General features: G+C 45.5%; 2 protein-coding genes across 22 annotated transcripts in view; one reads left to right on the top strand and one right to left on the bottom strand.

Annotated features, from left to right (window-relative positions):
- The window catches only part of HIPK4 (homeodomain interacting protein kinase 4), a 546,520-nt gene that overhangs the window by 257,548 nt on the left and 261,567 nt on the right, over positions 1-27,405 (top strand). For 3 of the 16 annotated variants that reach the window (XR_011023518.1, XR_011023537.1, XR_011023536.1), the window contains one exon: positions 9,947-10,118. The exons of 12 other annotated variants lie outside the window; for them this stretch is intronic. The gene's annotated coding sequence lies outside the window, so the exon portion shown is untranslated. Of the gene's footprint in view, positions 1-9,946; positions 10,119-19,318; positions 19,348-27,405 lie in introns of those variants that run through there. One more of the 16 variants, XR_011023538.1, reaches the window with a different exon arrangement.
- LTBP4 (latent transforming growth factor beta binding protein 4) overlaps positions 1-27,405 on the bottom strand; it is a 312,121-nt gene that overhangs the window by 169,783 nt on the left and 114,933 nt on the right. The gene's annotated exons all lie outside the window — the stretch shown is intronic.

Here is a 27,405-nt window from a genome sequence, read left to right as displayed (position 1 = left end):
TTTTGTGCTTGTTTCTCTCTCAATTTCCCCTTAAAAATATTGCGTGATGTAATGGATGACATCCTTGCTTTATTTAAATAAAGGATGTAATGGCTTAGTAATGTCTCTGCAGTCTCGTAAATCTTGAACTATTACGGAACTCTTCTATTAGTGCCTCTGCTTGGAGGCTGTTTTTCAGATCTTCTGAATAAGACAATGCTGGTCTCTTACCATTCTTTAGTGTTGTCATGCTTTATTTCCATGTTTTGAGGATCTGCTTGTGATTAGTTATTATTCCAGCTAAGTGTAGGTCCCTCTCCCACTGAGCATTACATGCTTCAGAAAGGCCTGCACCATATTACAACAGTGACATTCCACCCATTCCACCAAATTGCTGCCCACTGGGCAGGCAAATGAACACATGGAAACTTACGGTCGGCCAGCGGTGGTTTCCATGGGAAGGCCTCCTCCCTGCATCTTACGTTATCCATCAGGCTGAATCTTAGGGAGGAACCTTTCAGATGGGTATGACTGGTGTAGTGTGGGTGACGTCACTGGCAGCTGGCCACTCATAGAGTCATAAAACCTAAGTAATAACTTTTATATAACATTGCTTCATATTGAGTAATATGGTGCATGTTATGGCCAGAAGTTAGATGAATTCCTTCACTTACAAATTGTGTAATGATACATATTGTAAAGTATCATGTGACTGTCACAAGAGGAAACAGAATGGTAAAATGAGAAAGGACCATATTTTATTCAGATAATGAGGAAAAATATAGGGATAGTCGGAAATACCGATTTCCAAATCTGCCGAAATTCCGATTTCTGCCAATACCGATTATTGATTCTGTGGATTTCCAATTTCCGTTTTCCGATTAGTCTTTTGTTGGTCATTTTTAGCTTTGATTGGCCAAATGCTTCCGAGTTGACACTGCATTCTCTGATTGGTCCAATGCTTCCAAGTTCTGTGATCGGGCTAAAATTACCAAGTTGTGGTAATGCGGTATTTCCATAGAAATCCGATTTTCTTTTATTTCAAACTTCTGAGGAGTCTTTTTTTGGGGTCAAATTTTGAATCCTCTGATTGGCCAAATGCTTCTGAGTTGACTCTGCATTCTCTGATTGGTCCAATGCTACCAAGTTCTGTGGGTGGGCTAATGCGGTATTTCCACGGTAATCCGATTTCTGTTTTTTGATCGGAAATGTGGAAATTTAAGTCCCGTGACATCGGAATGAGGATTCCTAGTGGTAGGCCTGTCATGCTTGTTCAAATTTCAGAATAGTTGAAGGACCACAATAACAACTGTCCATGTAGTGAGTCCTGGGACCCACAGGCGGGGCTTTGCGACGAATTGCAAAGTGCCCGTGATTTTTGAAATCACAGAAGTCTGTGATTTTGACCGCAATTCCTGGAGTGACCGTTATTTGGCTCTGCAGCCACTGATGCTATTGCTCCCAAAATTCTGCAGCTCTGGGTGTGGGACCACCCACATAAGATTCCACTGATAAAGTGTATTGCAAATCTCTGGGAAACAGTGTGCACTGCAAAAAACGTTCCCTATTGCTCCCAGGCCTAGCCGCAGACCTGCTGTCGCATTAGCTGTCAGATATTGAAAAGCTACATAATTGTGCACTTTTTGAAACAAAATATATCAAGTATGTTATTCTGCTGCTATTACAAGAAGGGGGCAACAAGAATAGAAGAATGTAAAATGCTCACTATAGTGGTACCATGAAGCCGACATGTAGACATGTCAGTAAAGTGGTGGTGAGGCTTCATTCTATATAAACTGTCACTTCTGCATTGCAGGCTATTTTGAGCCATGGTGTGTGCCAGTGTTTGACCTTTCCTGTCTCTGAATCCCAACCACGCCTCTCCTGCAGCTACCATGAACCTTCCCATTACCTGCAAATCCTCTGCTCCTCACCCCTGACCTCCTGTGATTATCGAGCCTGCACATAGCCCCATGGTCATGCCATCACCTGGGCTGTGCTACAGGGTAAGGCACTAGTTAAGGTGGGTAAAGAGTGGGCAGATGAGTCCACAGCCAGATGCTCATCCAACTATGGGCACTGATCGAGCTTATTTGGGTCCAGGTTATGAAACAGTGAGTGTGGGGAAGGAGCAGGACTGCTTAGTGTGTAGTCTTACTACAAAATAGGTAAGCAGTGACCAGAGAGGATCAATGAGATTTTATTTTTTCAGTGTGCATGTAAACATTGTGAAAACTATAAAGATTAGTATTAGGCCAATCTAATACTAATATTGGGCCAAAACTAATGCCAGTTATAGCTCAGGATTTCCTTTCTCATGTGTCTGGCAACTGGTGCAGGCCATGTCCACATGCATATGCATATACTCTGTGCTATCTGCACACACAGAAGCATTTACTTCCCCATTTTCAAAGAATAATTTGGTCAGTGCTGGATTACTTTGATGTTCTAAGTTCCTTTTACATATGCTAGGGCTTGAGCTAGGGTCTGACTTGGCTTTGGTTCTTCGAGCTGTATTTCTTGGATTGTGATTTGCTGGCTCATTTATGTCATGTCTCCCATCTTCCTGTTTGGTTCAGATAGTAGCCTGTTAGAAATGCTTCTTGGGTTCTTTACCTGTATGCAAGTCTTTACGCTATTAACCTTTGTTTCAACTTCCCCCTTCTTCTCTTAGCGGTCTTATCATCTATTGCTGATCTCCCACCTGTGTGCCTGTCTGAACTTGGTGGTCTGTAGTTGTCTTCCTTGGGGACTAGAACCTGGGAGCTACAAAATAGTCTAAGTGAACTTCTGTTATATGGTGCAAAGGAGGAGAGTGGGTACTCTTTAGACTCTACATTTGGTGGAAGGCCGCATCAACTGCTGTGGCGCCAAGCCACAGCTTGTCTTGACTGGATTAATCAATTAAGTTGTCCAGTATGCAGCTCAAGAACCTCAACCAACTCACTAGTTTGTGGAACTCTGGTCAAGTTTTGCGTCAATGCCAATTTCATCTTCTGCTCCAAGTCAGATGGTGGTGTAATGGTCACACTCGCCCCTCCTTCCTACTGCCATGGGTCAACCGGCGTGTCTTTCTAAAACAAAGATCCTGGAGATAGCTCTGAGACTAAAGAAGACACAAACTGCATTCCTAAGCTACAATTTCATGGATATCGTGTCTGCCTATTAAATGTCTTCTTCTGCTGTAGCAAACAGGTACTGTTTATGAAGTGATTATCATTGTGGGGAAGCTGATTTGCACCATGAAAGGCCTCCATCTGCTACATTTGCGATAATTGTGGAGTTTGGAAAATGTGTGTCATCACTGAAAACATCTTGAACTTTTCATATCGTGGTGAGGCCCCCTCTCTCCCTCACATAATGTACCCAGCTGAGCTCCTCTCACCTGAAGCTTATTACAGATGGAAATAGTATTCTCCGGCTCTCTCTCTGTAGCTCTAGCTTTATTAACATGATACTTGTCTCACCAGGAAAATAAAAGATGTGTCGGAGTGACCTCTTCCTTTGATCCAGCTTGACCTCATAAATGAAGCTGCAGACATCTCCAGCCATGAAAATTGCTTCATTTACAAGGCTTTCAGAAGATCGAGCTTAAAAAAGAAAGGCCATTCGCCTGTGTCTAAAGAACATAATTAACCTAGACCAGACAGCAGATGCACTAGGACAATAAAATCTAACACTTAAACTTCCCAACTTGTGACATATTGTAACTATTGTGCCAGACATTAAAGGTCAGCTCCGCACTGAAACCGAATTTTAATTTTTGGTACTTTGATCACGTTCTGATATCGGTATTTACTGATGTGTACTGTCTGTGTCATGTCACATAAACATTGTCACATGACATATATATTAGCTGTGAAACACATCACAATCTGAAGTTCATGCATGATCAACAGTTTTGCTTAGGTCATGTGATCTAAAGCCTAGACTCTAAAATCATGGTACAGGTACCCTAGAGAATACTTAAATTGGGGCGGAGGGGATTTCAATTACAATAATCAATCCATTATAGTGCGTTTTGAGAGTAAAACACTGCTATACCATATACAGTATAAATAAACTAGAATATGTATTTTAAGTTAATTAAAGGCACCGTGTTGCCTAACGTATGCGTTATAATATGTTTATACTGCAGTGGACACTGCGCATATTATAATACACGCCATTTCAAAGCCTGGTCAATGTTTATACAGTGTGCACTGTCTATGCAGTGTGCACATATTAACACACGTTCTGTAGAAACTCCATGCACACAAGTTAGGATAACGCAATCCATTTAAGTGAGCAAGTAACTGTATGTGCAGAACGCTCCCAGCAATGTCAATGTCAAGTCAGCTGGATTTTGGAGGGGTACAGCAGCAGAACAGATTGTACTAGGGGGACATTGGGGGACCAGAAGGACTACAGGGGGCTGGAAGAAGCCCCAACACGTATATTGCCTTTGAATTCCTGCTGGCGGCAGCATTTGTGGAGGTGGGCACTTAAGAAAAAAATATACATACCCGGAGCTTCCACCAGCCCACTCCAGGCTTATTGTTCCTTTGCTGTCCTTTTCTGTCTCCTGGTTTGTACGCAACTGGCCCTGAAAATCCTCCAGCCGGCATAGATAAAGCCCGGCCATGCATGCTCCCACGTTGTGCTCCCGTGTCGTGGTCCCGTCGCCGGGAGCATTTTGTGGCTGCGCAGTGGTACTGCACAGGCGCAGAATGCTCCCGGCAATGGGAGTGCATATGCGGCCAGGCTGCGCATGCACCGTTGGCACCAGACCGGAGGACTTTCCGAGGCCAATTGCACAAGAACTAGGAGGCAGAGGAGGATGACGAGGGAGCGATCAGCCTAGAGGAAGTCCCAGGTATATATATTTTTTTCTTAAAGGACTTCCAAGGCCAAATAAAAAAAAATATTAAATGCCTGCATCATATTTAAAGGCACGGAGGACACCGGCTGCGTCCCCCCGGGCCGGCTCCCGACCTCACGGCCCGGGTCGGGCTCTCCTGCCTCTACAAACATGGCTGCATGAGCTGGCCATGGCTGTGCAGTCCGTATAGCCGCAAGTGTGGCTGCGCAGCTCTAGGGCCAACCCCCTCGATCCACGCCACAGGCTGTTTCCTGTAGCGTGGATCAGGGGTTGGCCCTAGAGCTGCGCAGCCGCACTCGCAGCTATGCGGACTGCGCAGCCGCAGCCAGCTCATGCGGCCATGTTTGTAGAGGCAGGAGAGCCCGGGCCACAAGGTCGGAAGCCGGCCCGGGGGGCTATTGAGCGGCGGGGACCCGGTGGAACGGCACGGAGGGCGCGGACGGCGTCCTCTGTGCCTTCAACTATGATGCAGGTATTTAACTTTTTTTTTTATTTGGCCTCGGAAGTCCTTTAAGTGCCCATTTCAGGTTCCCTGTAAGGCTGTTGCTGCCAGCTGGACATTGCTAGATCATTTTGCTAGTTGCCTTGTGATTCTGGTCATCGGTCCTTGTCTCCAGTGCTATGTACCCTGCTCCTTTAAGTGATCTCTGGTCTTGTTTAGCCACGATAACGATCTGCATGACCAGGTCATTATAGGCCAGGTATGTTAAACTGAACTTCTTAAAGGATGCCATAGCCAAAGGGTTCTGGTAAAAATAGAATGTGCATTGGATAGACTGAAAAAAGCAAATACTTACCATGCCTCCCTTTCCCTCCGTCACTCACCGTTCTCCTACAATCAGTGCCATTCTCCCCGGCAACTCCAAACCCAGACATACTGCGCTGCACATGTGTACTTTGTCCATTCTGCTCCCCTGTGGCCACGCAGTAATGTCACAGGACAGGAGCGTGCACGCTCCCCCGCTCCTGCGTTCCCACGTCGGGAGAGCCAGGCAACTGGCATTGTTTATAAGGGAAAAATGATGACAGTTTTTCTATTCATTTCACTTCAGGTTCCCTTTAACACAAATGACACAGTGATAGAGATGCTCATAATTAATTCCCTGGTAAATTAGGTACCAGCAGCTTGGTATGGAATCATGAGGCACCAGGATAACTGTGGACAACATACTTGCTTTACTGAAATCAAAACCAATCATTTACTTCCCCGGCAGAGGTAATGCTGATATGGAGGGTTGGAAGGACTGGCTAGACTGGAAAGATTTATCTTGTGTACTTGTTTTATAATTATGCATGCACAAGCTTCTAACTTACAGTATTGGTATAATTGTGATTTACATGCATGTTATAGTACTCTGTCAACAGCTGTATATTGCAAACCCTAAACCTTGTTGGACAAAGTCAAGACCCCACACAAGTTTGAGCAGATGCTTTGGGCGTTTCACACTATTTACAAGATGTCTATTTGCTGCCTGGATTTAGAAAACCACATTAGAGAAAAAGGCACTTAGAAAACATCTGTCATACTTTAAAACACTGCAGAATATGAGTTCTGGGTCACCATGAGCTACAAGGGTACTCTGTAACACTTTAACCACTTAAGGACCAGGGGATTTGTGGAGGATCGGTGCTGCGATTGTGTTAATGGCAGGGCGATCAGACTTCCCCCCCTTTTTTTCCCCACTAGGGGGATGACCTGCTGGGGGGGTCTGATCGCCGCCGCTCCGTGTGGCCTTGCGGGGGGGGGGGGGGCCCTTCAAAGCCCCCCTCCGCAGCGATTTCTGCCCACTCTGCCCTTCACTCCCTCTCCCTGTACCTGTGTGCGGCGCAGGACGGATATCCGTCCTGCGCCGGATGGGATAGGCTTTAGCCTATCAGATGCCGGCTGTTGCACCACAGCGCCGTATTGATGTAAACAGCGGGGATTTGTTCCCCGCGTGTTTACATTACACGTGCGAGCCGCGATCGGCGGCTGGCACATTGTTCACGGAGGCACCCTCCGTGAACTGGCATGGAAAGGCCGCTCGTTTCCATGCTATACCACTTAAGACCTGCCGACGCCTGTCGGCGTTAGGCGGTCGCTCAGAGACCATTCTGGTTGTAAGTCCTGCTATGGTGCATTCCATAGGTCCCGTACAGGGAATACAGGCAGAGCTGGATCATCCACAAGGCTATTCTAGGTAGTTGCCTAAGGCGTGGAGAGAGTCTAGGGGCCTGGCGGATGCTAGCCCCCACCAAATCTTACCAAAAAAGCCAAGTGACCCTCAGCACTGGGCAAAAACCACTATCTTGCCTAAGACCCCATGCCATCTTAATACATTTTTGGCTACAGGGCTTCTCTGGGTAGAAGATCAAAACCTTGGTAAACTCAGATATTGGCATGACATTTCTTTGGGACTAAAATATTCTATTGTTACTTGCTTAGAGAATGTTGAAGCTGTGGATAAGAAGAATAAGATCTGGCTCTTGTTGATTGTTTTAGTGGCTTTCATAGCATTCCATATCTTCCATTCATGATGTACGGAAAGTTGATGTGAAGATATAAATTATTCACAGCAAAAGTTAGGATCGACTTCTCTTACTATGGTATCATGCATACAGATCTGTCCACCCTTGGTTTGAATATAGGCAGGAATACTGAGGCTTTTTGGAATTCTACCCATTGTCGACCATAAAGAGGAACTCTACAGAAACAATAATGTCTAAAGGTAGAGCTCTTAAAATCTCTAAGTTTGTCGATTTTATATGTTGCCTCAAGGACAGCACGGTGGTGTAGTGCTTTAGAACTCTTGCCTTGCAGCGCTGGGTCCCTGGTTCATATCCTAGCCAGGGCACTATCTGCACAGATTTTACATGTTCTCAACTGGTCTGTGTGGGTTTCCTCTGGGCACTCTGGTTTCCTCCCACATCCCCCAAAAATATACATAAATAATTGGCTTTCCCCTAAATTGGCCCTAGACTACGATACATACACTACACGATACATACATAGACATTTGACTATGGTAGGCATTAGATTGTGAGCCTCTCTGAGGGAGTTAAGAGGTTAGACAATATACTCTGTACAGCGCTGTGGAAGATGTTGGCGCTAAATAAATACTAAATAATAGTAAAAATAAAAAGTCCGGACACTGGGAGAGACATAGATCTTCAGATCAGTTGAATTTGAAACTCAGACTCTGAAATCTTTAGACGTCAATAAGAGGCATGTTATGTCTATATTTACCTTTGTCACATCACCTACCACACAGAACAGCTTTCATTTTTAAAGAGTGTCTCCACTCTCCCAAGTTAAAATAATCTTTATCAAATCATCTTTATAGAGTTTTTATTACTCTGGTGTTTACCCTGTTCTTCACCTTGGACCTCTCCAGGTGGTTCTTAGAAAATAACCAGGAAAGAGGCCCTGGATGGCTGTGTCAGCTGTTACTGAGATGGGAGTGACTAAACAAATGATGGATATGCTTCCCAAAATCTACACAGATACATTTGAATATCCATTTCATGTGGGAACTCTTTTGAATGAAGGTGAAAATGCATTAAACTCTCACAACTAAAGGGATGCAAAGGAGCAATACATATCACTCACACTTGCAGATGTTTGCACCAATAAGACAGAGGAAGGAGAAGTATGGGTACCTCTAGGGCCAGTTCACACGGGGGACTGCTAGCCACCGTCCCTGTCCTTTACTGCTGGGATCCACTGCGTCCCACATTGAATGGTAGTGTTAATCTCAATGTGTTTACTGTCAATTGCGCAAATGCAGCAGTTGAACGAATTTTCCAAGATGCTGCACATAGCCATAGCTTCCAGCTGTCCCTCTTCCGGAGGGACAGTCCCTCTTTGCAAACAAAATCCCTCTATTCCTCTTTCTTCCTCATTTGTCCCTCTTTCAAAGTTGTTGTACAGATTTGTGCTAATTATGTTAATATACGTACTTTTCTACTGAAAAATTTGTTTAACTGACTCTAAACTTTATTCCCATCAATTAAATTGATACATTTATTTTTTTTAAAGAGAACCCGAGGTGGGTTTGAAGAATATTATCTGCATACAGAGGCTGGATCTGCCTATACAGCCCAGCCTCTGTTGCTATCCCAAACCCCCCTAAGGTCCCCCTGCACTCTGCAATCCCTCATAAATCACAGCCACGCTGCTGACAAACAGCATGTCAGAGCTGGCTGTGTTTATCTCTATAGTGTCAGTCTGTTGCTCTCCCCGCCTCCTGCAGAACTCCAGTCCCCGCCTACATCCCTTCCCTCCCTGCTGATTGGAGGGAAGGGACGGGGGCAGGGACCGGAGCTATGCAGGAGGCGGGGGAGCAGCTGAGACTGACACTACAGATGTAAACACAGCCTCACAGCATGGCTGTGATTTATGAGGGATTGCAGAGTGCAGGGAGACCTTAGTGGGGTTTGGGATAGCAACAGAGGCTGGGCTGTATAGGCAGATCCAGCCTCTGTATGCAGATAACATTCTTTAAACACACCTCGGGTTCTCTTTAAGGTTAAAATGAAGGTAAACTAATTATGATAGAAAAGACCAATGTGGTTGGAATGAGAAAACTACATCTTTAGATTCTGATTTTTTTTGTGTGAGTTGCATGATTTTGGGTGTGGCAGGGGTGTGTCTGGAGGTGTGACAGGGGCATGTCTTAAAGGAGGAACTCCAGTGAAAATAATGTAATGAACAAAACGTGCTTAATTTTTACAATAATTATGTATTAATGATTTAGTCAGTGTTTGCCCATTGTAAATCCCTTCCTCTCTCTGATCTACATTCTGACATTTATCACATGGCGCCCTTTTTACTGCTGGTAGGTGATATCAGTGGAAGTAGCTGTTACTTGCTTTTTTGGCAGTTGGAAACAGCTGTTATTTCCCACAATGCAACAAGGCTCCCACAGTGTGATGTCAGCCCCGTGGTCCTGACATCACACTGTGGGAGGGGTTTCACCACAATATCAACCATACAGAGCCCCCTGATGATCTGTTTGAGAAGATGAAAAGATTTCTCATGGGAAAGGGGGTATCAGCTACTGATTGGGATGAAATTCGATCCTTGGTTACAGTTTCTATTTAAGGTGTCCCTCTTTCTTATTTCAGAAAGTTGAAAACAATGATATATCCTCTAGCGTCAGCTGCATTTGTGGTTCCGTATCGTCTAGGAGCTTAAAGTGTGACAACGAATCAACGGAAACAATGCCAAGTGCTTCTCTGCTCAGTAGCAGTGGTTGACATCAGTAAAACTTCCAAAAAATGTTAAAGCAGCTGCGAAGTAAGAAGAACAGTTTTTATTTTCTCAGTATTACTGCAAACCACCACTCATCCTAATCAAAACTTTTTTTCTCTTGAGTCTGACTGGGCTGTTGAATGGGAAACAGTCAAAGTGACAATATCGCTCTTTATAGGATCAGATGTAATAAGGCGTGTTTTTGTCTGTCTGGCGTTCCTTTTGGGTATTTGGCTGTTAGTAGGTGTGCAGCCCATAGAGAGCCATAAGGCCTGCTGCTTTAGGAACTTGAGTGTTTTATACTGAGAACAGTTGTATTACAGGAATGGATTGAACAAGCGCCAGAGTAAAGTCATAGTTCCTGCAAGATCACAGTCTCCAGATTACAGGCTGCAGCTCAGCAAGTGAATCGAAGTCTGCCTGAAACACTCTATAGTCTGAAAGTGGGAATAGTAAGGGTCATCCACAGAAAAAAGCAGGGTGCTTTCAGTCAGGCACTTTGTGTTCTGGGAAACATTTTGTCACTAGTACAAAGGACTTTTGAGTTCAAATGAGGTGATATAAACACCCAGATATTTATATGTACAAGCAGTACATTTACTCTGGGCAGGGGCATGGCTATGATCTCAGAAGATCCAGGGCACGTCTTGGCACCAGTGAAGAGTTTATGGTGCATGATATATTACGGACAAATAATGCATATGAAACTAGCAGGGGCGCAACATAATAAAAGAGACAGTGTATGTACTGTTTTCCATGAGAACTACGTCTAGAATCTTAGATCATAATTAACAAGCATATTTCCAAGACTACAATTAGGCAGCAAGTACCCCCAAAAAACATAATTGGGCATAGTGTTCCCCAAAACTATATAATTAGGCAGAAAGTCCTCTCAGGCGTGTTAATTAGGCAGCTTGTCCCACTAAATACATTCAGACAGAGTGTTACCACAAGCAAAATCAAGCACTCAGGAAAATAATTAGGCAACATGAAGCCCCCAAACAATATAATTAGGCAGCATATATCACCCAAATAACATCATTATGTAGCCCATACATCCATAATTTATATAGTTTCTTCCAAGATAATATAATCTGACAGAGTGTCCTTTTGGTAGAATTTTCTCGTAAATGACATTCTGTATAATATTTTCACAGGGAGCAGGACTGTTTATTTTAGCAGAAGGATTGAGCATCATTCAAAGTATTGAGAGTATGAACCCCAAATACTTTGACTTAGTTACATCACTAACTTTCGGTAACAAAGAGAATGTTGATGTTAAATGGTGTTGAATGCCCCCTCCCTTGTTTGGGGATGGCCATCTCAGTTTGACATAGATGACCTCTTTCTTCTTATCATTGGCATGCAATTTTGTTTTAAACATTTTCCCAGATGTTTTAAAGATAATACACACTTTCATCCAGGAAACATGAACAGCTGACTTAATGTGTCTTTAATACTGTAGGCATTGTGGTGCCTGGAGTAAGTTAATCATCTCTATATTATTCAGTAATTATACCCAGTACTTCAATTTAAAAGTTTATTAAATTAAATACATCTAAGATCAGGTTTTTCTCATCTTTATCTCAGAATGTGGAGAAAATCTGGGTAGTTAGAACTGAGCATTCACATAAACCAATAACCAGGATACCAGAGCTGAACCATACAGTAAAAATAGGGGGAGCAGTGGGCATGAGGACTACTTCATGTATATGCCTGCTTACCCCATTTTTACTGTATGGTACAGCCCATATAGTAAAAATGGAGGGAGCAGGCATGTACATGAAGTAGTCCTCGTGGCCACCGCTCCGCCCATTCTGCTCCGTTTCCCTCCTTTCATGCGAAATAACCCCCTCAGCTACTTCCTGGTTGGCCCGGTCAGGCATTAGAGCGCGGTTGCTGGCGTGACTGTGCATGTCCTTGATCGCAGCTGGGAGCGCTACGTCGTGTTCACGTACAGAGTGCTCTGGCAACAGGCATGTCTGGGGCATTTCAAAAGTTTTTCATATTCACAACACGACAGGCAATCATGATTCTTTCACAACTTGCTCCTCGCAGGGAACCTGAGCAATATATAGTAAGTATCAAGCGTAGAAAGAATCACACAACATTGAAACAATGTAAACCCCAGAACCCTGCCCTCCCTTCTCCCCTCTCTCTCTCACGGCATACGGGTATGGAGATTCATACCAGAGCTACAGGTCAATAAAACCATTGAACTACGGGTTAAAATGCACAGGATTAAAACTAAGGTGCCGTCCCCTCCTCCAGATCTACTAAACAGACACCGACCCTCACTACCCTCTACTGAGAAGTTTGAGCCTCCCCCCAATGTCTATGCTCCGATCTGCCTTGAGTGCCCCCAATCTGTTCAAAACAATACCATTCAGCTAGCACAAGGGTCAGGAACCTTTTTGGCTGAGAGAGCCATAAACGCCACATATTTTAAAATGTAATTCTGTGAGATTAGCTAGCTGACTTGCGGGTTGATTCACTTTGTAGGACGAGATCCCCGCACTTTGGCCCCATAGGCTGCCTGTCAAGTGACAGGCAGCCTATGGGCCAATCAAAGTGCAGGGATCTCGTCCAACAAAGTCACTGGACCTGACAGGATCCAGGGTGGGACAATTCAAGCGGCGGTTAGTTTTGGGGGAAGCGCAAGTAAGTTAGTAGTGCATGCTACAGCAGTAGCGTGCCTACTTTGAAAATTTTACTTGCTCTGCCACACAAAGCTGCGCTGCTTGAGTAGTGTAGCTTAGTGAATCAACCCCTACTGATTTGTCTGTGAGCCACATGTAGCCATAAAAAGAGCCACATCTGGCTCCTGAGCCATAGGTTCCCTACCCCTAAATTAGCACAAAAGAGCCCATTAGGGCATTGATTTCTGTTGAGGAGAAGGTTCCTAGTATGTACCGTACTTTTTCCAGGTTTTGAAGACACTTTTGATGCGTTTATACAGGGCTTGCTTCACATTTTTCTTCTAATTTCCATTGCTCCAAACTGTCTGTTTTTCAGATGGACAGTTACACTTTGGGAACCAAATCCCTCTGTCCTGCTTTCTTTCTTTTCTCCCTCTTTTATTTATTTTATTTATTTATTGTATTTATAAAGCGCCAAGCAGCAGCGCTGGACATTAGTTTAGGTTACAGACAATACTTAGGGGTGACATACAGCAAAATGACAATACAGGAATACAAGAAAGACCACAGTATGAGTACCAGGTAATGCTTAGTCAGTCACTGGATGGAGCATGGAGATTAGGCAAGTTAGGTTCACTCAGATGCATAGCATGGGTTCACAGTAATGGAGGTGCATGATCAGGTAGGACACAAAAGGAGGAGGACCCTTACAATCTAGAGGGAGAGGTAAGGACACGAAAGGTAGGGGACCAGAGTTTAGCTGTGGGTTTAGAGCACTTGTGAGGGGTAGTAGGCCAGAGTGAAAAGGTGAGTTTTGAGGGCTTTCTTGAAGGTGTTGAAGGAGGGGGCTGCCCTAATGGGTGGAGGTAGGGAGTTCCATAGTGTTGGAGCAGCTCTTGAGAAGTCCTGGAGGTGTGCATGGGACTGGGTGATGCGGGGCGGTTAGGCGAAGTTCATTTCAGGACAGATGTAGAAACCTATGTAAATATATAGTTCTACTTAAAAATGTGGTTAATTGACTTTAAACGTTTGTAGATAGTGACTGGAGGCACCCAAAAACAAGATAAAAAAAAACCTAAAAGCTGCGTAAAAAGAAGTTAGGTATTGTCTTACCTTCAATGATTCCACTAATTAAATGGTAAGGACAAAAACAAAAAAACAATGCGTTTCATGGCCTGCAGCCACTTCTTCAGGTAAATAAGCCTTGCCCATGGCTGTAAGGAATATGTGAGGGAGCAGGCTGGTGTTGTAATTTGTTCTCTGGTTGAACTAGATGGACATATGTCTTTTTTCAACCCAAATAACTATGTAACTATGTAATTCGCTTAGAGCTTACAGCAGATTGAGCTCCCATTTTCCCTGTGTTATATTTTTTGCTTCCACATATTACGTGACTCTAAACTTTTTCCCCATACTTTAAATTGACAAATTTCTTTTTTTTAAATGGCACATTTCTTTTTTTAAATGTTAATATAAAGGCAAACTGATGGCAGCAAGCATCCATGTGGTTTGAATGCTAAAAGTACATATTTTACTTAGGAATTCTTGGTGGTATATGTAACTAGGTGTGTGGTGGGGATGTGATTAGAGGTGTAGCAGGGGGCGTGTCCTTATGGTGTCCCTCTTTCTTATCAGAAGTTGGGAGGAAAGCAGTTACATAATCCAGGTAACACCATGCCTGTTACATTTCTACTCATCTGCTAGTCACAGAGAGAACATGTGCAGCCTATCAACACACGTACAATCCATCTGCTGGTCACATAGGGAATTTTTTATCTACCAGAATAAAGAACATCTGTCCGCAGCTGCACTTAAAGAATCCACCACCAATTGAAGACAAATAACTTCATCGACCAGATGTATGCGGAGCTTCTGTCCACCACCAAATGAACTTAAAATATTGACCTTCCAGCTGTACATAGAGGTTCTGTCCACCAGCCATATGCAAACTATCATCTGTAGCTGTACTGAGCTGTACACAGAGCTTCTGTCCACCCGCCACATGTAAAAACTCTATCTACCTACAATATAAAGACAATTTACTTGGATGAACTTGGCTGAGTTTACGTAACAGCTGTACACAGAGCTTGAGTCCATCAACCTTATGAAGAAAGCATCTACTGTACCATCTGTGGATCAGTCACACATCACTACACAGATAGCCGTTTGCTCTAACATTTTAGCCAGCTTGTGACTATTGTTATTTCTACTTTAAGGAGACCAGAGCTTTTGTGCAGCATGTGTCCACTTCTGCACTTGTTTTGTTAAAGGACACCCGAGGCGAAAATAAACTAATTTAAAAAAATGATTGTATCTATCTTCCCTCTCCTAAAAATGACTTTTTAAGATATTCCACAGCTTTATTTTATGTTTAGATCTACTTTTTAAGTTTTAACTGTTTTATTGTTTTTGCTCAATGACACATTCATTAAAGTTTGCCAGAGCTAAAATCTATGAACTATTGGTCCTCTTATCTCTTTCCTGCTCTCAGAAGCCATTTTCTGCTAGGAAAGTGTTTTAAGCCGCATCTACACGCGTAGATGCGGCGGCGATGCTCCTTATCAATCGAGCCGCTGATGCGGCTCGATTGATAAGATCCGACAGGACGGATCTCCCCACCGCCGATTCCCTGCTCGCTCCCCGCGAGGGGACAATGGCAGGGAATCGAGCGGAAGATAAGCGGCGCGGCGACGAGCGGGAATCGAGCGGGTATTAATTCCGGCGCACGCGCGGCGAGCGGGGACGCGGAAGAGGCGATCCGGCGGCTAATCGAGCCGCCGGATCGCCGCCTCATCTACACGTGTAGATGAGGCTTAATAGTTGGAATTTCTTAGCAGTGAGGGTCACACTGTAGTCACTTCCTGTCTGAGTCAGGACTGAGTCAGCCACTTACATTCCTGAGATTTAACTCTTTTAGGCAGACAAAGAAAAAGGAACACAGCATAGTTATTTGTGTGCTAGGCACTGTACATACCCACATCTATATCATCATGTCACACGTCACCTCGGGTTTCCTTTAACCCCCTTGGCGTTCTGATTCTTCACAGATTTTAGGGTCTAAAAGCGGTGCAATTTTTTTGCACCCTTTCAGACCCTTAAACCTGGAAAAACTCATGCTGCCAGGGAGATCTGCAGCAGCCCAGCAATCACTCACCTCCCTGGCTCCAGCGCTGCAGTTATGCCTCCATCCTCCGGGTGGCGCTGCAACTCTAAAGTGAAATTGCTGGCTGTCGTCATGACGACAGCCAGCGATCTCACCAGCAGGAAGCAGAGCCCCGGAGGAGAGGAAGAAGAATGCCAGCTGACATCGGGATCCCTGGGAGGTATGTAGAAACGCTCCCGCTGCGCACATTTCTCTACATAGAGCCTCCGGCGGCTACCCTGAGCAGAGTTCGGGATTACCGCTCTTAGCTGCGGTTTTCCGCCATGACCCTAGCTCGGGATAACCGCCAAGAAGGTTAAGGACATTTGTGCTTGCTCCCATTCAGGGCTGTTTATGAAAGTTCGCTCACTATCAGCCCTGGCAATCTTCTTTCAGTCGCATCAGTCAGCTCTTCTGTACATGCCCATCCATGTGCGCCTGACATTTTCACATCTACGGGAGCGTTCTGCGCAGTGCTATCTGCGGAGGTGCAGAATGCTTCCAGTGACGTGAATGCCATGGGTGCGTGCGCTGCCAGGCCATGCATCTGCAGAAGAGCTCGACTGACACGACTGAAAGAAGGTTACCAGGGGTGATAGCGGCTGAACAGAGCCTCTCAGTAGGACGGTGAGGGAGGCAATGGTGGTCATGGGGCTGGAGGAAGACCCAGGTACATATCAATTCTTCTACAGCCTTCGTCTCAGGTTCTCTTTAACCACCTCTATGACTGCCTAACGCCGATTGGTGGTCGCAAGGTGGCTCCCCCAGGACCGCTTAATGCCGATTGGCATCAAGTCCTAGGGAGTGTTTTGCAGGGGATCACGCACTCTCATCTCAGCTTGAGTGACAGAGCAGAGCTCCATAAACAGTCTGCCGGCGGAGATCGTTGCCAGCAGACTGTTAGATGGCAAAACCACCGTTTATTTACATTGTAAAGTGCTGTGGTCTCCTGCAGCGCTGTACGGGGACAGCTCTGTCACTGAGCTGTCCCCTCGAGTGGCTCAAAAAGATGATCACCTCTCATAGGCTAATGCCTGTCAGAGCCAATCGCACTGATTGGATCTCGGGGGGGGGAGGGTGAGAGGGTTAGAAGAAAAAAAAATAGACGATTGTATTTTAAAAAAAAGAAGATTTAAATTGATAATAATAATAAAAAAAGTTTCTGCCGCAATCAGATGCCACCAACAGAAAGCTCTGTTGGTGGCAAGAAAAGGGTGTAAAATTCATTTGTGTGCTAAGTTGTACGGCCTTGCAGCGAGCTGTTAAAGCTGCAGTGGCCTGAATTGTAAAAAATTAGCCTGGTCACGAGGGGGGTGATGTATATTTCTTTCTTATCTCAAAAAGTTGGGAGGTATGCATTTTTATGTTCTGCTGAGTCGTTATGGATCCTCTTTAAGGCATGGGGAATTGGAACCACAAGGATTTTGTAATAGACTAAAAGGAACCCCTAAATCCTCCCTACTAAAATGGGAATCCTAAATGTACATTTTGCCTGCGGTGTGGTGGAGGTGTCACTGGACAATAATATAGTCACATCAGCAACCTTATCAGCAGAATCACTACAAAACTGAAAGCTTCTATTTCATTTTAAAACGTTCTGTAACATACCAGTGCTGCATAAGTCATTGTGTTCTGTACATTTGTTCTTGGCTTTCATTCCTCCTATCCGTGCCTAATACTGATTTTAACCTCTTCTACAACACTGCAACATTCCTAACCTCACAATGCATTGACAGTGTCCAAGATTCTTTTCACATCTACTCCGCTACCCTCAGCACATGGTGAACATTTGCCAACTTCAATAAAATCAAAACATCTGTTTTGGTACCCTGAAATGCTGGTCATTGGGGATGTATGGAATTCTCAAGTATTATGGTTAGGAATTCAAAATTCCACATGGAAAATACTTGCATTGCAGTCTATGGAGGGGTAGACTATCACTCTCTATAGAGCAGGGGTGTCAGACTCAATCACGAAAAAGAGCAAAAATCTACAAGTCGTGGGCCAAAATGTTTATTAAGATTTAGCATTTATTGAACAATCTCAGACTGACGCAACTTTAGTGACCGTGGGTGTCGTGCTCCTCCCCCTTCTGCAGAGTAGCTCAGTGGAGCATTAATATTCACCTGTTCCAGTGCTGCTTCGGGTCTCCTATGATCTTCCTCACAGCCACATGCTCTATGCAGCGTACTTCTGGTACCTGAGGCATGTCACGTGGTCGGGAAAAGGAAGTATGAAAGCACAGAGTGTGCAACTGTCAAGAACAGAAGAGACAACGCAATGCTGCAGTACTGCTCCGCAGTGCTACTCTGCTATGTGGGGAGATGATGGCAGGGGAAAGGTGTTTAGGTGTGTGTGTATAATTTACCAGTCACCGGGGAAGAGTGGGGGCTTAGGTCCAAGGAGAGGGGGTGCCATGCTAATTTTGCTGGGGGGTATCCCATGGGTTATTGGCACAAACTCACAATGTTTCAGTAAGAAACACCGTCACCAGTGTGCTCCTTTGGTCTCAAAGGCATTATGCTGTCTGTTTTTGCTGCTTACAATAATGGACATTGGAAGGTGTTGAGGGCCACGTAAAATGGCAAAATAAGGGTGATGTTACTGACCCCCTCTGCCATTATTTGCTTTTGTGGCTACATGGTAGGTGAGCCCCTAGCGCTGTGTACAGACCTCCGCCACTATTTAGAGATTGCCTGCATAATAGCCGAACTCCATGCACCATCACCACTATCTATGCTGATATCCAGAGTTCTGGTGTACTGTGTCTCCCTATACAATAGCTGTCTATGGTGGTACCCAAGATACCGATTGGGCAAATTACCTGCTTCGCTGTAGATACCATCTATTGAGCGCCCTACAGGCCTTCCTGTCTCTGCACCTTTGCCCTGAACTCTGCCTGTACTTTTACCTGGACCGATTGCTGCCCACCTCGACATTTGTTTGAACCTTGACCTTGTCTGATTGTTGCCTGTCTTGACATCTGCCTGAACCTTGGCCTCACCTATTTGCCACCTTTTATGACCTCTACCTGAGTCTTGACCTCATCTAATTACTGCTTTCCTCAGCCTCACCTGACTGTGCCATTCTCATTGTCCACTCACTGTCCTACTAACTCTGCGACTGTAGTCATACCTTACTGTACCTGCTCATCAGTGGGGCTTTAGTAGGGACAATAACCTAGAAGTGCTTAGCACCAAAAAAGTCATCTATCCACTTGGGGGAACAAGTGGATAAATGACTTCATCATTCCCTGTGGAGTACACTTGTTAAAACCAGGAGCATAACTATGGAGCCCCTAAAAAAACGTTGAGGTTCCCCCCTGTGTTTACAAGACAACCCCCAAAGCCAGGAGGCCCATCTGACAAGAATGATATAACAAGTGTGGCCACCATAGCGCCCCAAACAAGAGCATAATAACAGCAACTGCTCTGGAGGGGGCGGGCTTATGTCAAAGAGGGGGAGGGTAATGTTCATCTCAGTTTGCAGCCAGGTCGGAGTTTAGATTTTGCTTCTTCGTAACCATAGCAACAGTATACCATGTTATGTTCTTTTTTTGTGTAATGGCTGTGTCACATGAGTGACTGAGTAACTGCAATTATGCTTCATTTTATACAGTTGCCAGTGAGGGTAACTAGTCACTAGCACTAGCATCTAATCACACTGTTGGTACTAACCTACTAACCTATAGTGATAGAAATTAACTGCTAAACCTAGTTACTACTGTTAGCTGAAAAGTGCTTTGGATAGTTGGTAGCAACTTCTGTGAGGCCCAGTGCACACCAAAAACCTCTAGCATCTTCAAAATGCGAAAGGTTTTTGAAGCAGATTTCTGAGCCATTCTAGGCATGTTTAGAGACATTTTCTAAACATGCCTAATGTTTTTTTGGAGCGTTTTTGTGTAGCAGATTACAAATATTGTTACAGTGAAGCTGTTACTGAACAGCTAATATAACAAAAACGCCTGGAAAACCGCCCTGATCTAGCGTTTTTCAGAGCAGTTTGAACTTTTCCTATACTTTACATTGAGGCAGAAACGCACCTGCAAACCGCAAAAGTGCTGCAGGACCCACGTTTGCGGTTTGCTAAAAACCTCAAACCTCTGGTGTGCACCATCCCATTGAAATACATTAGCCAAGCGTTTTCACAGGCTGAAGTGGTTTGCGAAACGCTTCAAAAACCGCTCGGTGTGCACCAGGCCAGACATAGCACTAAAGAAAATCCACAAGTTTCCATGATCCTGCTTGAGTAGTTAGCTGAGTAAACGAAGCAGGGAGCTTAGTTTCTCCATTTGCACACAAGGGACTAATCCAGTGATTACATCAGGTTTGACACATCCATCTATCATTTTCTATTAAAAATTCTTTGCAGTGTCTACTGTTTGTATGTACAGATGAAATACGTTAAGAGGTGGAAATATTGTTTGGTAAATCCTTGCTGTGCATAGGGCTGACCTGAAGGCAATTACTTGTTATGTCAACAAAAGCAGAATTTTTGATTACTCGGGAATGGTTAGTGTAAAATGTCACAATGCGTAAAAACACTCAAATGATTCCTTACTACAAAACACTCACAATTCGCAGTGGTCATTTCAACACTTCTGTTGTTTGGAAAGAAGTTGAAGTTTCCCTTTGAGAGATTTGAATGTACAGAATTCACTTACTAGGATCACATTTACTCATTTTACTCCAAATTCCACAAGAGATTGTTGTTTATTATGAGCTTGCCCAGTGTGTATTGATTCTACTCTGCCTTTCATCAGTGCTGACTGCTTGAGTTAATGTACTCTGATAGTACTCAGGCTCTGTGCCTTAAAGGGAATGTCCAAGCAAAATAAAAAAATGAGTTTCACTTACCTGGGGCTTCTACCAGCCCCATGCAGCCATCCTGTGCCCTCGTAGTCACTCACTGCTGCTCCAGTCCCCCGCTGGCAGCTTGCCGACCTCGGAGGTCGGTAGGACGCATTGCGTACATTTTTACGCATTCCCGCTAGTGCAGGAACATTAACACATACATTTTTACGCATTACTGGTTCAATGCGTAAAAATGTACACATTAAACCAGTAACGCGTAAAAATGTATGTGTTAATGTTCCTGCACTAGCGGGAATGCGTAAAAATGTACGCAATGCGTCCCGCCGACCTCCGAGGTCGGCAAGCTGCCAGCGGGGGACTGGAGCAGCAGTGAGTGACTATGAGGGCACAGGATGGCTGCATGGGGCTGGTAGAAGCCCCAGGTAAGTGAAACTCATTTTTTTTATTTTGCTTGGACATTCCCTTTAAGCCCCATACACACGCTCAACAGCGGTCTTTTATGCAGCACAATTATCAAACAACTTTTGTTGTGAAACCAGTTGAAACCACCAGAAAAAGTAGCTTGCTATTGTTCAAACAACTGATAAGACTGATAAGATGACAATCCAACTGTTGGGTTGACGTCTTGTCAGTCTTATCAGTTGTTTGAACAATAGCAAGCTACTTTTTCTGGTTGTTTCAACTTGTTTCACAACAAAAGTTGTTAGATAATTGTACTGCATAAAAGACCACTGTTGAGCGTGTGTATGGGGCTTAAGAATACATGATCAATTAAAGTGGACCCAAATTAAAAATACAAGATTTCAGAAATAAAATCTATTTTCTAAATAATAATAATAAATAGCAGCCTTTTTTCAGCTGCATGATGACAAATATAAAATATTTTACATTTATTGGAAGAACCCCTCCGTTCCTTTCAAATTGCCGGGATTTTTCCGGCAAACTAGTGGAGTAGATGGTGTCTGGCAATGGAGGAATTGCTAATGGCTGCCCCCAGTATAACCCTAGCTATGAAAAGAGAAGGGGGAAAATCAGGCACTGAAATGATCATTGGTTTGAAGGAGTGTTTATTTATCTTTGTATGTGTCAGAGTGGTGCAACTAAATACTTTTAATTAAAAAAAATGTTTGGTTTGGGTCTGCTTTAACCCTCCAAACACTGCTATATACTCCAGTATGCTTAACCACAGTTTATTAAAGTGAACCTCCTGTAAAAAAATAAACCAATGGGGTAAGCTATTGTATCTATCCTACTATGCCTACAATGACCCTTCTTAACCACTTCAGGATTCTCGGTGCGTATATGTACGCCCCTGAATCCTGAAGTGTATTCCATGGAAACTCCATGTCAGTTCACGGAGGGTGTCTCCGTGAACACCCTGATCGGCGGCTCGCAGGGTAAATGTAAACACATACGGGGAAGATCTTCCCCGGTGTTTACATGTATACGGCGCTGCTGCGCAGCAGCGCCGTAGAGGAGATCGGCGATCCCCGGCCTCTGATTGGCCGGGGATCGCCGGCATCTGATAGGCTAAAGCCTATCCCATCAGGCGCAGGACGGAAATCCGTCCTGCGCCGCTCACAGGGGGAGTGAGAGGGAGGGAAGGGGAAGGAGGCCAGGAAGCGCTGCGGAGGGGGGCTTTGAAGAGCCCCCCCCCCCCTGCAAGCGCAAGCAGACGGCGGCGATCAGACCCCCCCAGCAGGACATCCCCCTAGTGGGGAAAAAAGGGGGGAAGTCTGATCGGCCTGGCTGCAACCTGATCTGTGCTGTGGGCTGGAGAGCCCACGCAGCACAGATCAGCACAAAATAGCATGGTACAGAAGTGGTTAAATCCCAGAGTTTTATGTTATATTTAAAAACTTAAATAAGTAGGTTTATTATTTTGTCTCAGCTTAAAGTGAACCTCCGGACTAAAAATCTACTCAGCAGAACTGAAAAGGCTTGGTGTTTCTTTAACAGTTTCACAGCATCAGAACTTTGTTTTTCTTACCAAAGCATAATTTTTAGCTGAATTTTTACCTAAGCTCCACCCATCAAAGAAAAAAAGCCCGGGCTTTTCTCCCCTGATGCTGTGCAGAGCATGATGGGATTTCCTATGTTGTTATTCACGTTGCCTAGCAACTGGGAGAGGTGCTAAGGACACAGGACAGTTGGAACTGTGTCGCATGCTCCGTCACCTCCTTTCAACCAAAAAGATGGCTGCCATCATGAAATCAAACATTTGCCTGTTCTTTTAACCACTTAACGACCACGGTCAGCTGATCGACGGACCTAGGTGTTAAGTGGTTTTACATGGAAACGGACGCTCGTTTGAGCGGCCTTTCCATGTCAGTTCATGGAGGGTGTCTCCGTGAACAACCTGCGAGCTGCCGATCGCGGCTCGCAGGCGAAATGTAAACACGCGGGGAAGAGATCGGCGATCCCCGGCCTCTGATTGGCCAGGGATCGCCGGCAGCTGATAGGCTGAAGCCTATTAGGGGCCCAGGGGAAAGAGGAGAGGGAGGGAAGGGGAAGGAGGCGGAAAATTGCTGCGGAGGGGGGCTTTGAGGAGCCGCCCCGATCGAAAATAGCAGGCGGCGATCAGATTCCCCCCAGCAGGACATCCCCCTAGTGGGGTAAGAAGGAGGGAAGTCTGGTCGCCCTGGCTGTCTGCTGATCTGTGCTGTGGGCTGGAGAGCCCACGCTGCACAGATCAGCACAAACAAGCCCGGTCCTTATGTGGTTAAAACAGGGTGGGTAAGAGATATTACCTATCTATTTAATTAACATAACTAATGTAACTTAATGACAGTATGTTTGTTTATGCTGGAGTTCCTCTTTAATGACATAGTCTGTGCCGTGTCTCAGAGTGCTAAAATATATGAACTGTTGATCATTGCTATCTATCCCCTGCTCTCAGAAGCCCAGTTCTCTGGAAAGGGAAAGTATTTCAAAGTGGACCTGAACTCTTGCACAGAACAGAAGAAAAACATAGAGAAATGCACCCTGTATGTATTTAGAGAGTTTAGCCAGTATAAATCCCCCTCATCTGTGTCTAATCACTTGTTGTAATTTGATTTCACCTGTGTCACATGACTGCCACGGCAGATAAGGAAGATCAGCTCATTTAAAAGCACAGGATGTTAACAATATGTCTGCTTCCATGAATCAGGTAGTAGAAACAGTGCAGATTTACTGTAGGATTTGTATCAGCTGTAACTAAGAAATGGTTTTGTTTGGGGCAGGTTTCACACTAGAAACCAGCGTGAGCGATGTGACGCATCGGCAAAGACAGGCCTTCAGGGAACACCACGCTATTCGCTATCAGGTCACCGGCCAAGCAGGAAGTGCGTGCTTGGCGTCACTTCCTGCTTCGGGTATGCGGAAAAAAAATGTGTACGTCTTTACTTACTAGCTTGTAGTCATTGTTCCTGACTTTTAGTGTTATCAGCAAGTGTGTACAGAAATCAGGAACTCACCGCTAGCTGTAAATGCTTCATAGCAGCTAGAGGGGTAAAGTCTACTTAGCAGCAAGTAAAGCATGCATTTTCATTTGATTGGTTAGTAATCACTGAGGAGGAAAACAAAAAACTTATTTCCTAAACAGCAAAGAAGTTCCCACCTTTGCTTGAACAGGAATTAGGCTAGGTCCACACTGGCCCGTGACAGATCAGATCCGTTTGAAACGGATCCGGTTTGTTTTTGTTTCCCCCCTCCCCCGTTTTTTCTTTTTGTGATATTTTGGTGCATACGTTTCCAGTCCGTGGAAACGTATGCCCAGTAGGAGGCCGCCAAGCTGAAGGGTGATAGCAGCCAGGACGGGGGTAACCTCGCTCCGCGGGGAGTAGGGACGCCCCCCCCCCCCACCTTGGTCCCCGTCCCTGCTACCCCTCCAGCTACATTGCGCAAAGTAATTAAAATGTTGCTCTCCGTTTCTGTGTCAAAATTTGCCTGTGTAGAGGGAAATCAGTTTTCCCATTGCCTGCCATTACCCCTGCGTGTATCAGGGTCCAGATCTGTTGTGTGAAAATGCAGCAGATCCAGACCTTCCATTCAGGTTTTGAAAACGGGTCCCCGCACACGCAGACGGATCACTTTTTTTCTTGGGTGAAGACGGCTGCTATTTTTACCATTGCTATCTGCGGGCCGCAGCTCCGTTTTTAATCAGGGCTGAAAAGCGGAAGCCACGGGTAAGTTTCCGGACCTAGTGTGGACCAGGCCTTTGCTCCTTTCACACTTCTTTACTTGCCATTGATGTTCAATCGCTCGTAATGGTCCCAAATGGTTGCACCATATGTTAACGGTGTGGTGGCGCCATATAGTGAGGCATACAGTACCATCTGAGTATGCTTCACTTCCGGTTGAAATGCGCACATCGTATTGTTAATGCACTGCATGCAGAGCATTACTGGGTCGGTACCACGCCATGATCAGTGTGATAGCCCCACAGGGCTATCATTGCTTAGTGTCATGATGCACTGATTTTATATAACGCAACAGCAGAAGTGTGAAAGGGGCTTCAATGTTTAGGGAGACAGCATTTACATCAGTACAGTTTTTTGCAAACTAAACTATTTCTATGTTTTTACAAACGGCTGAGCAGAAAAAAACATAAATATGAAATGTTAGTACCAAGAGGAGGTGGTGACATCATCACGGGGGGAGGTTCCTAAATGAAAACAATGTGGCATAGTTGCCGTAGGGGAGCATTATTGGGTGACATTATGCAGGCGCGGAGCTAGGGGGGGTCGGGGTAGGACGGGTGCCCCCGGGCGCTAGGTCCCCAAGGGCGCCCCCAGCTCAGCTGCAGTGTTTGTTTGTTTTTTATCGATACGCGCTGCTAGGCAGCCCTCACCGCCAGCTGGCCCGGAATCCGGATATCCCCATCCGCGCAGTCAGCGGGTGACGTCACACGTCATGGATGGTCGCCCGCCGCACCGCTGCACAGCGTCCATATAGAAGTGGAACGCTGCGCAGAGCGGCAAGTCAGCACAGAAGAGGCGGCGCCGCCAGCCAGCGAGCCAGCCCAGCCCGGTGCATGCGTGGAGCCCCCAGGTGAGCCAGCCACCCGGACATTACTTCTGGAGGGGAGAGCGAGCAAGGGAGAGCCCCTTAAGGTGCTCACAGCTCTCCCTCCACTGCGCTGCTCCCCTCCTGCTGGGGGGCACACCTGACTACCTATTCTGGGCACATATACCCCCTGGCTACCTATATACTGGGCACATATACCCCCTGGCTACCTATATACCGGGCACATATACCCCCTGGCTACCTATATACCGGACACATATACCCCCTGGCTACCTATATACCGGGCACATATACCCCCTGGCTACCTATATACCGGGCACATATACCCCCTGGCTACCTATATACCGGGCACATATACCCCCTGGCTACCCATATACTGGGCACATATACCCCCTGACTACATACACTGGGCACATATACCCCCTGGCTACCTATATACTGGGCACATATACCCCCTGGCTACACATATACTGGGCACATATACCCCCTGGCTACCTATATACCGGGCACATATACCCCCTGGCTACCCATATACTGGGCACATATACCCCCTGACTACATACACTGGGCACATATACCCCCTGGCTACCTATATACCGGGCACATATACCCCCTGGCTACACATATACTGGGCACATATACCCCCTGGCTACACATATACTGGGCACATATACCCCCTGGCTACACATATACTGGGCACATATACCCCCTGGCTACACATATACTGGGCACATATACCCCCTGGCTACACATATACTGGGCACATATACCCCCTGGCTACACATATACTGGGCACATATACCCCCGGCTACACATATACTGGGCACATATACCCCCTGGCTACACATATACTGGGCACATATACCCCCTGGCTACACATATACTGGGCACATATACCCCCTGGCTACACATATACTGGGCACATATACCCCCTGGCTACACATATACTGGGCACATATACCCCCTGGCTACACATATACTGGGCACATATACCCCCTGACTACATACACTGGGCACATATACCCCCTGGCTACCTATATACTGGGCACATATACCCCCTGGATACCTATATACTGGGCACATATACCCCCTGGCAACATATACTGGGCACATATACCCCCTGGCTACATATACTGGGCACATATTCCCCCTGACTACATATACTGGGCACATATACCCCCTGACTACATATACTGGGCACATATACCCCTGGTTACATATACTGGGCATATATACCCCTGGCTACCTGTTCTGTGGACATCTCTACCCCTGGCTACCTGTTCTGGGGACATCTATACCGCTGGCCACCTATTCTGGGGACATCTATACCGCTGGCCACCTATTCTGGGGACATCTATACTGCTGGCCACCTATTCTGGGGACACCTATAGACCTGGGGCTACCTATTTTTGGGGAACCACTGCTGTCAGATTGAGTGTATTTTGGGGAACTGCTGCCAGGTGAGAGGTGTCCTCCATATTAAGGGGGCATCTGCCTATTTATGTGAAATGATGTCTATTTATGTGCCTCATGACTGCTGAATTTGTCTTGTTGGGGGCCTCATGGTTACTGAATTTGTCTTGTTGGGGGCCTCATGATTTGTTGGGGGCCACAAGATCGCTGAATTTGTCTTGTTGGGGGCCTCATGATTGCTGAATTTGTCTTGTTGGGGGTCACATGATTGCTCAATTTGTCTTGATGGGGGGGGGGGGGGCTCATGATTGCTC

The sequence above is a fragment of the Hyperolius riggenbachi genome, chromosome 8 (genome assembly GCF_040937935.1).
Source record: "Hyperolius riggenbachi isolate aHypRig1 chromosome 8, aHypRig1.pri, whole genome shotgun sequence".
NCBI classification, from domain to species: Eukaryota; Metazoa; Chordata; class Amphibia; order Anura; family Hyperoliidae; genus Hyperolius; species Hyperolius riggenbachi.
Note: the sequence above shows the minus strand (reverse complement) of the source record. Positions and strands in the feature narration are given on the sequence as shown.